This window comes from Magnolia sinica, chromosome 5 (assembly GCF_029962835.1).
Source record: "Magnolia sinica isolate HGM2019 chromosome 5, MsV1, whole genome shotgun sequence".
NCBI classification, from domain to species: Eukaryota; Viridiplantae; Streptophyta; class Magnoliopsida; order Magnoliales; family Magnoliaceae; genus Magnolia; species Magnolia sinica.
Window position 1 is genome coordinate 65756085 of NC_080577.1, and position 14495 is coordinate 65770579.

Below are 14495 nucleotides of genomic sequence, written 5' to 3' on the forward strand. Positions count from 1 at the left end.
TAAATCTAACCAGCGAATTTTAGTTAAACAGTCCATAGGATGCTTTAGGGTCGAGTTTAGTCACATTTGATAGCGAACTGACCGTTAAATCATTCAAGATAACCATTAGACAGGTGAATGGGTAGATATGGTCCACCTAATCCTTGAGATCTGCCTCGTCCTTTAGGATGTGTCCTAACTCGAGTTGACAAAATAGATGGAAGGAGTGGATTAGCCAAAATCACCACTGTGGATCCCACTTATGACTCGCGAGTGCACTAGGTGACGTGCACTTGTTGTGCACTGAGCCAGGGCTCTTGGTCAAACGATTTTGAATCGAGGAATTCTGAAAAATGAAGGATTCTTCCTTCCCTTTGGATTTTCTCCCACCGAAATAGACAGACAGACAAAGTCGTTCTCGACGAATCATGGCCCACCATCAGAGATCCCTTGGCTGATCTAAACTGTCCATCGTGTCGAGTTGAGGGGTCTAATTAAAGTATCATGGGTCCCACATGCAGTTGCACTCGTGCGTGTACACATACTTGAGTGCAAGTCAAGCTACGTGCGGTTATCTTTCTGAATTCGAAAACTGTCCTGCCGCTGTTAGGTTGGTGACTCGTGTGAGAAGGAATTCTCCAATCCCAACCCTCTATTTAGGCATATCTCGACCATCCATTTGCTGTTCACATGGATCAGGGTTTTTTATGGAAAATTGACCCTAAAACCACCATTTTACCATCTGTATCAAGAAGCCAGACAACATAATTAATCCTGGCCATTCGTTGCTCATCCGACGGTGATGGGAGGTTTAGGGCTTCAAAAGAAGGAGAATATGTAACAAGGAATTCGTTGCTCCATTCCATCGAAAAATAGTTATTCCTTCTTCGTTCGAACCGACCACCTAAACTTCTTAGAGGCTTTGAAAATCCATGTCCACAGGCTCCTATGAATTTATCTGAACCACTCACAATGATTGGAACTCGGAGATAAACGACAGAGTTGAAAATGCCATTAAAGTTGGACGTCTTCCTCGAACAACCTCGATTGTTGGTCTGTTGCTAGCAGCGTTCGGTGGTTCACTCTTGCATTGCCCTTGGGCTTGGCTTATGCAAGTCTGGGTTGTGGTGATCTCTTGAGCATCTAAGCAAGAAAGGAAGAAGAAGAAGAAGAAGAAGAAGAAGAAGAAGAAGAAGAAGAGGGAGAGAGAGTGAGAGAGAGAGAGAGATGAACAAAGGAGAAAGGGAGAGAGGTGAGGTTGTTGCTTCTGCTGCTACTGCTGCTAACTCAGTGTCTGAGTTCCAGCCTGAACTAAGTCCAGACAGAGTTGCGTGTGGTCTGGTCGAGCCTAGACACTGGCTGGTCTAGCAGGAAAAAAATGAGAAAGAAAGGGAAAGAGAGGATGAAGTCCCCTTTTCTTTTTTCTCTTGCTGCTACTGCTGCAGGTGCATTAAGTTGCGTTGACTCGGTAACTGAGTTCTAGGTTATATGTTCCTCAGTTCAGCCCATCTAATATTGTTGCCCAGTCATAGAATTCCATTACTCAGAGAATGATAGCTGATCTCAGTGGTTGAATTCAATCTAGCTTGGATACAAGGTTTGGACTGAGTTGTGTTAAGTTGAGGCCGAATCAAGACTGAGTTGAGTCAAGTGAGTCACATCACAAAATTTGAAATTTGAAGCCTCTAAGTTAGATCTTCCTTATTCAAATTGATTTTAAATCATGAGTTCAAGTTGGAGTCAAAGTGAGTCAACTTGATCGTACAAGGTGAGATGATCTCTTAATTATTTTACTGGAATGTTATTTAGAGATTGATCTAGGTTAATTAAAATTATTTTTTAATTTTAATTCAGGGAATTTGAGCTCCCCAATTTTCACCATTGAGTCGCATTTAAGTGAGTTATATTGATTCGAATTGAATTCGAGTAAATGCTAGTTGACAGGACTTGATATTAAGATTTGTTTTGGCGTTGCTAGCAACTGAACCCACACTCTAAGGTGAGGACTCACTCTTTGAGCTTCCTACTTACTTTCATTAATCTAGACATAGATGATGCTACATTTCCTCTCATTAAGTTACTTACCTCACTATCGAATACCCTAATTTGTTGCGCAATTATTTCATGTGTTTAATTATAACAAGTATAAATGATTTGATGATAACATGCTATCTTTAGTTGTACACTTGTTAATTAATTGTATGTTTGCAGCTTGCGATTAAGTGATGGAATAAATGGAACCTGTCATGGACTTACCATTTTGCGGTCCATATTTGACTTATGTAGCTTGGATTGCACATCTACCTTACGTGGATTGATTCGTACATTGCCTTACATGGCTTGGACCGCGTATTTGCCCTTCGTGGCTTTGAAGGATATTGGCACCCTTTTGTGGCTTGTTGGTTATATTTGCATATCTTGTTGATTTTCGTGTCATTATGCGGAGTTCGTCATGATTTCTAGGGGGAGTTGAAGTTCACTTATTGATTTTCTAGCCATCTTACAGAGTTCATACATTTTTCGAATGATGCCAGAGTTCTTATGTGGATTCTCTCTTCTTCTTGCGGTGTTCAGTCATATGGTGATTTATGGGTGGAGCAGGAGTTCGCTTATCGATTTTCTAGCCATCTTGTGGAGTTCGCATACGATATGATTTTCGGGTGAAGTAGAGGTTTGGATGTTGATTTCCTAGCCATCTTGCGATGTTCAGTCATATTTTGATTTTCGGGTAGAGTGAGAGTTCGCTTATCAATTTTCTAGCCATCTTGCGGTGTTTACATATGATATGATTTTCGGGTGGTCTAGAGTTTTTATGTGGATTTTCTCTTCATCTTGCGATGTTTAGTCGTACTGTGATTTTCAAGTGGAGAGAGAGTTCGCTTTTCGATTTTCTAGCCATCTTGCAGTGTTCATGTATGTTCATGACCCCAAGTGTAGGGTCGCGATGTAGTAATAATCTCGGTAAGATAGAGGTCCAATCCATAGGGACTGATCTTATACGTTTCTAAAATTAACCAGAAGTAGAACTAGATGAAGAACTAAAAATGAATCTGAAATTGTAGAGAGAGTAATTGTGAATTATTTAACTAAAACTTGTAAATTTAAAGGTAGGAACTAGGTTTTTCAAGGATCCACTTGCAGTGATTAGGGAATCCTCTTGCTTGATTCACATAACACAATTGGAATTGGAGTCCTATCCTATCCAATTGGAAGATATAACAATTAACTCAATCTGAACTTCCTTTGACCTAATTCTCAATGAAGAAGAATTATAATAATTGGCAGGGATTCCATCACCAAACCATGCCCATGAAATGATGGCAAACAATAGGATTTACCAATCCCATAATCTTAAAATAAGGAAAAGAACATACTCAAAGCTATTATAGATCTACTGTAATTTGAGTCACAATAAACCATTAAAATCTAAAAGTATTCCTTAATTATCAAAGTAAGTTCTACTTAAACATGAATCAAAGCAAGAGAAATGTCCCATCACATTACAAGCTTCACCCCTTAGCCCTAGCTAAAAGGTTTAGTTAACCATAGACATGATTGCATCTAAAACCCTAGAAAACACATGAAAAACTAAGGAAGAAAGGAAGAAAAATACTTGGCAACGACTCTCCACCCATGTGCTTTGCTCCTCCAAACCCTAAATGATCCCTTGAGTGCCCTAAGAACTCCTATTTATAGTTAAGCAACACTTACTTTCGCACCGACTTGGAAAAATCCAAAAACCGCCTAAAATTTATGCATTCCATGTAACTCTATGCAACTACGCGCGATTCGTTTATTGACATCGAATAGCCTTCGATGTCATCGAAGGTGAGTTTTATACATGCTTTTTTTGAGCTTTTGCAACTTCATCCAGACTCTATAACCTTCTATGTCATCGAACCTACCTTTGATATCTTCAAAGAGGCCTTTGATGTCATCGAACGTTGTTCGAGGAATTGATAATGCGTTCAAAATAGTCCAGCGAGGTATCCCAATTTTTGCAATAAATTCGATGTCAACGAATAGGCTTTCGATGTCATCTAGCATGTCTTCGATAACATCGAGGAGTACTTTGAGTAATCGAACATGGTGCCCAATATGTCTAGCGAGTTTTGCCGAAAATCCACAAAAAACTCGATATCATCAACATGGCTTTGATGTCATCGAGTAGATCTTCGAGTCATCAAACAAGTCCTCGAGTCATCGATAAATGTCTTCAATTTGTCCAGCGACTAACTCGATTTTCATCCATAAATTCGATGTGATCGACCCGTGCTCGATGTCATCGAATGGTAGCTTCGATGTCATCGAATTCTGATCGATGACACAATTAATTAGAATTATGCACTTGTTCTTTCAACTTCTTTCCTTCTCCACTTGGTTTTCTTTAATCTTGGGACCTTGAAATCTTCAATATTTGTCTCCTAAGATCCATTCTTTGCATTGGTGATCTCTAAGTGTTAAATCCATGATTTTAACACCTTTTCCAATTCAAGCACTTAAATTCACCTTACAACACAAACATGAATAAAATAGGACATTAAACATTATCATGTTCATAAAACTAAGAAATAAATGGGGAATAATATGCAATATTAGATCCTCAACAACGTATGATATGATTTTTGAGAAAGTAGATGTTTATATGTATTTCTCTCTTCATCTTGCGGTGTTCAGTCGTAGCATGATTTTCTGGTGGATCAAGAGTTCGCTTATCGATTTTCTAGCCATCTTGTGGAGTTCACGTACGATATGATTTCCAGGTGAAGTAAAGGTTTAAAGATTAATTTTCTATTCATCTTGTAGAGTTCACTTGTACTATCTTTTTCAGGTAGAGCGGGAGTCCACTTATCGATTTTCAAGTCATCTTGTAGAGTTCACGTACAATGTGATTTTTAGGTGCAATAGAAAGTTGTATGATTGGTTGTTTGACTATCTCTACCCATTCACTTACATTGAGATTGCATTATATCTTGCTAATGATGAGATTATGTTAATTGATTTGATTTTTAAGTATATGATCTTAATTATGAATTGCGTTGTTTAATATGTATTTTCTTATGACTTGCGATCTATTCTGGATTATGAATGATGAGTGCGTAATCTTAGAGGGTACTCCCACTGCGATAGCCATTGATGCTATAAAACCATATTAGTTAATGCAGGTGTAGAGCGAGCTGATGTTGTTCACTGGATTGCTAGAGGAGATCGGGTAGTCGTGGAACCAGATGGGGTCCCTGCGACCCATATTGAGCCCCATCATTAGATGATAGATTTCATAATTTTCTTTATTAAATTTTGTTATTTGGGATTGTATAAGTCCTGTATGGGCATTAAATTTAGAATTTTATAGTGATTGGAATGTTTTTATATAATGCATGGTTTACTCCAACATTTGCTTCTAACTTTGATTAACAACAAAGCAGTTTAAATTTACACTGAAGTTTAAAGGCTAACACTCAGGTTTTTGGAAAACGAGACATATACTCAGGTTTTGAAAACCGGGGCATTACACATTACCATTTTTGTTTTGAGATCCTAGAATGCTTGTACTGTATTCTGGTTGAATAGCTCTTGGTTTTACATGAATTATTGAACCGTATCGTCTTGAGCCCTTTTTTTATTTTAAAATTGAGTAAGGGCCTCTTGTGGCTTAGTCATTTGTCCATTCCTCCAACTGAAATTTAGATGGTTCATCTAGCTGTAGTTGTATGTATTTGAGGTGGGTCCTCTAAAAGGTCTTTGGTAGTTGTTTACAACATTTGATTGCTCATTCAATATCTCTTGAAAAGCAGGAATTGTTGGGCAATTTTCAGTTGTATGTATGTCACATGCACAAATACCATAAACTAATTCTGTAACCTTTTCGGGTTCTGCCTTCTTAAGTTCTATGGCCTCGACTTTTCTTATGAGTTTGGTCACTCTTACATTTATATCATCTTCCTCTTTCAAAACATAAATTCCTCCCCTTTCCTTTGTAAGGTCTTGAAAAGCTTGAAGCATACCTTGGTTAAAAAGCTCTTGATTTAGAATATGTTTTAAAAAGGGATCCTCTTGAGGTTTCCTTTGATTCAAAAATTGGCTAAGGATCCCTTGAGGAGTAACATTTTGTCCATTCATCTAACTAAAATTTAGATGGTTCGTCCAACTTGAGTTATATGTATTTGAGGTGGGTCCACTGAAAGGTCTTTGATAGTTGTTTATGGCATTTGATTGCTCATTCAATATTTCTTGAAAAGCAAGAATTTTTGGACAATTCTCAATTGTATGTATGTTATAAGCACAAATACCACAAACAACTTCCGCAACCTTTTCGGGTTCTACCTTCTTAAGTTCCACGGCCTCGACTTTTCTTGTGAGTTTGGCCAATCATGCATTTACATCATCTTCCTCTTTTAAGACATAAATTCCTCCCTTTTCCTTTGATTGAGTAGGCTTAGAAGTGGTGGTTCTTGAGGAGGTATCCCGTGATTTCGTGTTTTCAGTGAGTTTATTAAAATAATCCCATGCATCATTGGCTTTCTTGTTCATGAATTCCCCATTACACATCACTGCACAAATTGGCGCATGGATGAGGTCAATCCTTCATAGAAAAAGCTTGTTATCCTCCATGTTTCATAGCCATGTTGTGGACATGAATTTATGAGATCCTTAAATCGCTCTCAACATCGGAAGAAGGTCTCGTCTTCTTTTTGCGCAAAATTCATGATTGCTTTCCTCAAGGTATTCATTTTATGATATGGGAAGAACTTTTTAAGGAACTCCCTTGTCATCTCAGCCTATGTGCCAATGGACCGTGGTCTTAAGGAATGTAACCACGACTTAGCCTTTTCTTTCAAAGAGAAAGGAAATAATTTCAGTCTTACTGTCCTCATACACATTTGGGAAGTGTAATGTAAATATTATCTCATCAAACTCCTTCATATGTAAGTATGGACTTTGAAATTTTAGTCCTTGAAACTTAGGAAGGAGTTGAATCACCCCTGGTTTAACATCCATGGTTCTTGCATTCAATGGAAATATCATGCAAGAAGGTGTACTCACCCTCGCTGGTTGTAAATAATCTCGTAAAGGACGAGGCGGGGGGTGCATGATGCACCTCTTTCTCATATTGGGCCTTGTCAACTGGGTGTTGAGGTTGATGTGCAACCATCACTTCTACTGACTCGAAGGATCTTAGGTGGTGTCTAATCCAGTGATGGATAGGTAACCCTTCAACTAATCCTCCTTCGCTTAAGAGATGGAGAGTGTTGTCATGAACTCACTTGGGCATCAAATACTCACAGCCCTCAAGTAACTAAACAACTAAAATCTAAGAGATCGAGAAAGCTAAAACCTACAACAAATAATAAATTTAAAAAGATAAGAGAGAGTTGGAGAGAAGTTACCTGATTAGGGTTGCTATGTTAGGATTCTATAAAACAGAATATAAAGCTAGTTCCTAAAAATAATTTCAAAAAAATCCTAATCTAAAAATGGAGCAAAAATATAACCCTATTCTTAATCTAACTCTAATACCAATTAATCTGGAAAAAAATGCAGCCGTAGTCCCTGGCAACAGCGCTAAAAACATGTTAACAACCCCAAGTGTAGGGTCGCAATGTAGTAATAACTTAGTGAGACCGAAGTCAAATCCACAGGGACTAAACTTGTACGTATTCTAAAAAATAACTAGAAGTAGAACTAGAATAAGATCTAAATCTAATTCTGGAATGAAAGAGAGTAATTGTGAATGAGATTTCAATAATCAAAAGGGAAATAGAGCGCCAAGGATCCACTTATAGCTATCAGGATGCTACCTTACTTGATTCAGAAAACACAAATGGAATTGGAGTCCTATCCTATCCAATTAGAAGATGAAACAATTAAACCAAATCTAAACTTTTCATTGACCTAGCCACACATGAACGAGTATTTTGATGATTGGAAGGGATTCCATCATTGTCATGCCTCAAACTTGGGAACCGGGCTCACAAAATTCCCGATCTCTGAATCCGGCCGGCCCCGACAGCCTCCGTAGTACCCCATTCTCGGCTCCCAGCATCTATATACTGGATTCTGATCCTAAGATCCTACAAGGAGGATTTTTAGCATCAATTTGTTTTTTTTTTTGTAAGAAGCATAACCATAAGCATAACCTAGACACAAACAACAACATCATTACATATCCACTATAATAAAAAACTTTTGAGTACAATGCATAAAGGGAAATACAAGATAGATATCAAAACTCCAGAAGTTCAGTCACACGCTCTTGTCTCAGTGCTACTATGTTCTAGCGTCACCTACACGCAACGGTCATGCATAAGCTTATAGAAAGCTTAGAGGTTGGTATATGTGTGCCTACATGGCCAAATGTCATATGTAAGATGTAATGTAAGCATACCAGTCCTCAGCTGGATCCACATATCAGTACAGTCCATCTATGGAATATCACCGGGGTGTAGTGGACTCCATAATGACTGCCCCTCCCCCAGGTGTGTAAGCAAGTGAGTGTTAGAGACTCACTACCCACCTGGCCAGTAGTCAACCAAGTTCTACCTAGCTCGTCAGTAGCGGATCCATTTTCGAGTTGGTTAAACTCAGCCTAGCTTTGCGCCCTACCCCTCAGGCGGATAAGGCCACACCCCTTCCAACCGACCATGACACAGTGGGAAATGCGGCTTACTGGTATTCGGCACTCGTACGCTCATGTATCCACTTGGTCTCGATGTTAGAGCATCCACTTAGTACCATATGGGTTCTGAGACTTTCACCCAAGCACATCCTAGGTGCCCTAGTGCTAGAACTAAATATTTCCAGTATCCAATCTTGCCATCCACAATATGCTTGTGGAGGCCACAACTCTGATATCGCTAGGGCGTACAATGATCGTATCATACAAATGCGTGATGCATGAATCATACTATCTAGTCATGCATCAATCTTATGCATACCACACGCTCATGTGGGGCAACTTTGTCTCTTAGGGAGTCCCATAAACAATTAGCCCAATGGCGCATGCTATGGTCAATCGCTCCTCATAACAAGTATACAAATGATGCACATGGGCATGTATCATGATGTTATGCTAGGCATATCCAACAGCGATGATGTACTCTCATAGAATCAATAGACGGCCTAGATGGCATACTCATATCAAGAATGGGCCTCATAGGTAAGTCTAATGTATATAACAAGTGGAGTCATGAATATGAGCATAAGTACAAGAGTAAGCTTCCTCATCCTCTCCATCACATAGTAAACTGGCTTCCTATGAGGCCCAATAAGCACAAGATGGGCTTTATGGCTTGGACAAATCTACCAGGCATGATGGAAGCACCATCAATAATGGGGGCCCAACAATTTGGGCTAACCCACTAAGAGAAGATGAGAATGGACCTAATAATGGGCCTTAGGGAGGATTATAACATGGACATTTAAACACCATTGCCTCCTAGGGTGCGGCCCGCTATAGAAACTATCTCATAATGGGGCCCATGGCCCTTACAATAGCTAGAAAATAAATGGTCAACATTCATATTATCTCATACATCATGGTGGGCTTCAATGGATGACCCATGGTCTACATACATCAAAGTGGGCTACATGGGGCAGCCCATAACCTAGGAAAATGGTTGGGCAGGATATATATATATATATATATATATATATATATATATATATATATATATATATATATATATATATATATATAGTACATCCATCATGGTGGGCCTCTTGGGGCAGCCCATAGGCTCTAGAAAATAGTTGGGCCAGGTGTACAATACATACATCATAGTGGCTTACAAAATAGCCCACAAAATCCATCATAGTGGATGGGTAGCACATACATTAGAGTGGGCTCTAAGGCTGGACGTCCAGCCCATCTGGGCCTGTTGGATGTCCAGAAATCTGGTCCTCATTCAATCAAATGGAAGGTGGGCCTTACAAGGCACTAATGGGGCCCATGATCTTAGAAAAATAGAGGTATAGTGTGTCTACATTACACTTTCAACCTGGCGGGTCTCACAACTTTACAATAAGCAATATCATGAAGCAAGTTGGGCCCCTACTGGATGTCCAGCCATCTCAACCATCTGGACCTGCTGGGCATCTAGCAGATGGACTATCTGGGTGAAATACATATCTCATGGTGGCCCATATATATCACAGCGGGCCCTACCAGATGAATAACACGAATACAACATATACATCAGGGCAGGCCTGCTGCTGGACAGATAGTCTAGCGGCATCCCAACCCCTACTGGACGTCCATGGATGGCTGGATGGTCTGGATATAATATATATAAGTGGGCCCCACCTGTAGACGTCTTACTAGAGGGTGGCCCCCGTCCAAGTGGGCCATAAAAATGAGGACGAGTGAATACAACACAACATCAAGGTGACCCATGCAGGGCTGATAATTAGCCCTTACTGGATGCTGGCCTAGTTGGGGTGTCCATCATATGGGCTACTGGCCTGGTTGGGGCGTCCCACAGATGGACAACCCGGATGTCACTGTAACACCCTGGATTTCGAGGGCCGAGCAAAGCTCAACTACCGAGATCCAACGCATCACTTATGCAACATAGATAATGATGTTTAAATGTTGTCCATATTAGTGCATTAAACATGAGAGGGATTATACTAAATTAGCATATCATACTCCAGATTTAATGTAATTAACCAAGTGGAAGACTGAGATAGATATATAAAGTATATACATGTTTCACAACCTCCAGAGTATGAGTATATTATCGGGCTGGATATATACATGTTTTGTTCCAAAACATATAAAATGTCAAAATATAAGTGTCCAACTAATCCATATAACCCCATGATCCCATCAAATCAGCACGAGGTCTACATAGACCTGCATGACAGCTGAACATAGGAGAATTCCTCCTCCTCGCCTATGAAATTCAAATCAGCGGCATAGACTCCATCGACACCTGCATCTACAACAGAGTCTGGTTGGTGTTTTAAAACACCACCCTAGGGTGGGAGTGAGTGATCAGCTCAGTGGTACTATAAGGTAAAGGTTAACATGTTATCAATTTAGTCAAGCAGTAATGATAAAGCAGTGCAACAATCATATCCTAAGTACTCTTGTTAATGCAAGGATGGTATGCTATAATGATGATGCCCTCGCATGAAGCTCCCTCACAAGTGACTCCGTCAACCATTCGCGAATGACAAACTCCCTAAATGTGCCCTTTCATGCCAAAGCATATGCAATGCAGTACATGATCATGTTAGCCACGTACTTAATTAGGCTTATTCATACAATAGATTTGGGAAGCTAAGGTACCTCCCTTTTCATCATTGACCCGAATGGGGATCATCTAGGGTCGTCAATTCAAGTTAATCACATACGGTAGGCAAGTTGTAGGGTATCACCCCTAATGAAAGCAGTGGATAGGTAAATTCGAGAGTTTATACTCAAGGTCACTACGGGGAGGCTCGTCACCTGAGCGCAGGCCGACAACTCAAATACAATGTCCCATACCACCATATTCGGCTTACAAGTTTGGGTTGCTCATTGGTCACTACGGGGAGGCTTGTCGCCCCAGTGTAGGGCAACAACTTGACCACGGTGTCCCATACCACCATGCCCGGCTCATTAGTCTTAGCGGATTGTGGTACCATGGTTGGTACCATGGTTGAAACGGGTCTTTACATTGGTAAGTGGTACCATAGATTCAAGCAGTGATGTCCATACATGGTAAACATACAATAGGCCAATAGGGTTATTTGACAAGTTCAACTGGTATGGGCGCACGCTGACTTAATCGACATGGAGTACACAAGCACTCCACGTGGCCTAACCATTGTCGATAATCATCGTACGACCCGGATTCATCGAACGTATCTACTGTGGCGAAGCTAGTTCGACCACTCAAACAGGAATCATTACCGATTGCCTAGACCACGTTGTAGTCCCAATCTTACTTAGATATAACACGTGAATACATGTGATAATCATATAAGCATTTAATGAGCAATCCAAATACAACACTCATTTGAGCATTTTATCAACACATTGAACATATCACTAAGCACTTGCATTTTATTCATAAATTGCGTAGCAAGATTAAGAGTATGTGAAGGAAACTACACATATGGATAAGGTAAATTGAGAATCCAATCTTAATACCCTTATTAAATACAATTCATCAATAACTTCTCATTCAGACATTTTATCAGACACTTAAACTACACCTTACTAAATACATAGACTAAATTAGTTACGACATGCACTATAGCAATTTATTGCACAACATATAACATACATGGATTTTAGATTAGAAATCATGACATGCACAAATCAGGATTTCACACTCATTCAAACATTTCAAGAAACACATGGAATTCATCTTATATTCAACATAGTTCACACATGTATAATTTATTGAAAACGTCATAAGTAAGATCATATGGCAGCAATCAAGTTAGACATAAATCATAACTGACATTGAAAGCCTTGAAAACCATAACCTAAATGTTTATAGTCCGCACCTTTCGTCGGAATACTCATTTCGAACTCGGTTCGAATCCTACGTTCCTAAATACAAAACAATGGTTACCTAAACTTTGAAATAGGTTAGCTATTTTGTTGAGTACTCTATTTGGATTCCTAAATCAAGATTAGGGTTAGTATTTCTTGCCTAAATTGTAGTTGAAAACGATGGTGTCGCGAAATGGGAGAGGTGCTTTAGCTCGTGGAGTGGTGGGAGTGAATCCCAGCAACGATCTCCCTATCTCACTCTCTTCTCCTCACTCTTTTCTCCTCTCTTCTCTCTTCTCTCTCATAGGGTTGGAGAAATTCGTAGTAAATGGGAATGGGGTGGTTTAAGGGCATTATATAGGCCCAGAACTGGTGTAAATGGCCCCATGGCCATGGTATACTTAGGTTACAGCCAAAGGGTACCTATTTCGAGCAAACGGGACTCATCTGGAGGTCCATTACTCACCTACGATAGGTTATGATTTTGGTACGATTGGATTAGTGGATCGATCGTGGAGGACCCTTGTCAGATCAACAGTCGTTGTCGCTCAATCCAAGCCACAAGAATATAGATATGTGTAGGGAAATTTCCCTGATCCATGGGTGAAGTTCAGTCAGAAACTAACGGTCTGAAATCTTCAATTTTGCCTCCAAGCCAATGGCCCAATTCACTTAAGTTTTAAAGCATTTTCCAAAGGTATTCGCATTTATCACACACTTTGCTCAGGGCTCAAGTTGTGCGTTTCTGGATACTATCTGGGCTCGATTCCCATGGTAGTTATCAAGCCCAATAAGACGATCATAACCTTATAGTTTCGTGGTCATCGGACTTTCGACGTGCAGTCCAGGTCTGATACAGAGTTTCAACGCGCTCTCGAGAGCAACTGGCTTTTGAGATTTCTCTTAGGTTTTTAAGTAGCGTTGAATTAGTGATTTTGACGGGTTTAGGTCTTGCCATTTATATAGATAGTGGTTCAAGCTAATCCACCAACTAATTCAGTTTAGTACTTAATTAATTTTCATCCAATTTCTACAGAATACGGTCCTTAGGGATTTTTGCCTGAAGTGGTACTTAGGCCTTTGTACAGATTTTTTCTAAGAGGTGGGTCTCAGTTAGGTGGACCATAAATAAGGGAGAGGGAGAAGATAAAACACATACATCAAAATGGACAACTGCTGGACAATCAGTCCACCAGCGTCCTGACCCAGTTTGGGCGTTGGATTTGCCCCTGGGTTGGGCCCAAGGCCTACTTGATATGGAGATATGGATGGATGGTGTGCATCTTTCATATGCATAGCAAGGTGGGGTCCACATGAGTGGCTAACTAGCCCTAAAGATCAAGCTGATATCTATATTTTCCCTTCATTTAGGCTGCTGGATGGTACCAGCATTTGGACCATCTAGGCTTGCTAGGCCTAGTCCAGGGACGTCCTCCCCTAGATGGATGGTGTGAATTCAATCATGCATCAAGGTAGGGTCCACACGTCAGTGGGCCACCCCTCTCTCATAAAAAATTCAAGTTGAAATAAAGGGCTTTGCTCCATCTAAACAGTCAGCAATGTGGGCCTGGAAACTAGGCAGCAACATGTTGCTGCATGGTACAAGCCACAAATTGCTGGATGGGTGGATATACATCACATGCATTAGGGTAGGGTCCACCTAGATGGGCCACACATATCAGACCAAACTTATTTCATGTTTTACCCTCTGTATTTGGGATCATACCCATCAAGGCAGCAAGGTGGGCTGGCCAGTCGTCTAACAACCTAGACAGCTAGCCGTCCCACCTGCTGGACAGTCTGGACCTGCTGTACACATCCGATGGGCCACACATCATGGAAAAAAATGGAGAGATAGAGAGAGAGAGAGAAACGGCTAGAGGAGGGGCTTCGCCACTATGAGCCCCTCAAGATAAGTAATACATGCATTAAGATGGGTCTGATCCTTGTATGGGCCCTCAAATCAACAATGTAAGGTGGGGATGCCATCCCCACCATTAAATTAAGGGGTCTAGATGACCCTATC

General features: G+C 40.3%; 1 non-coding gene across 1 annotated transcript; it reads left to right on the top strand.

The window, feature by feature from the left end:
- Positions 1–6597: 6597 nt before the first annotated feature.
- On the top strand, positions 6598–6705 carry LOC131247710 (small nucleolar RNA R71). Its single transcript, XR_009171982.1, has one exon. It is a non-coding gene; the product is annotated as a small nucleolar RNA R71 (small nucleolar RNA).
- Positions 6706–14495: the final 7790 nt, after the last annotated feature.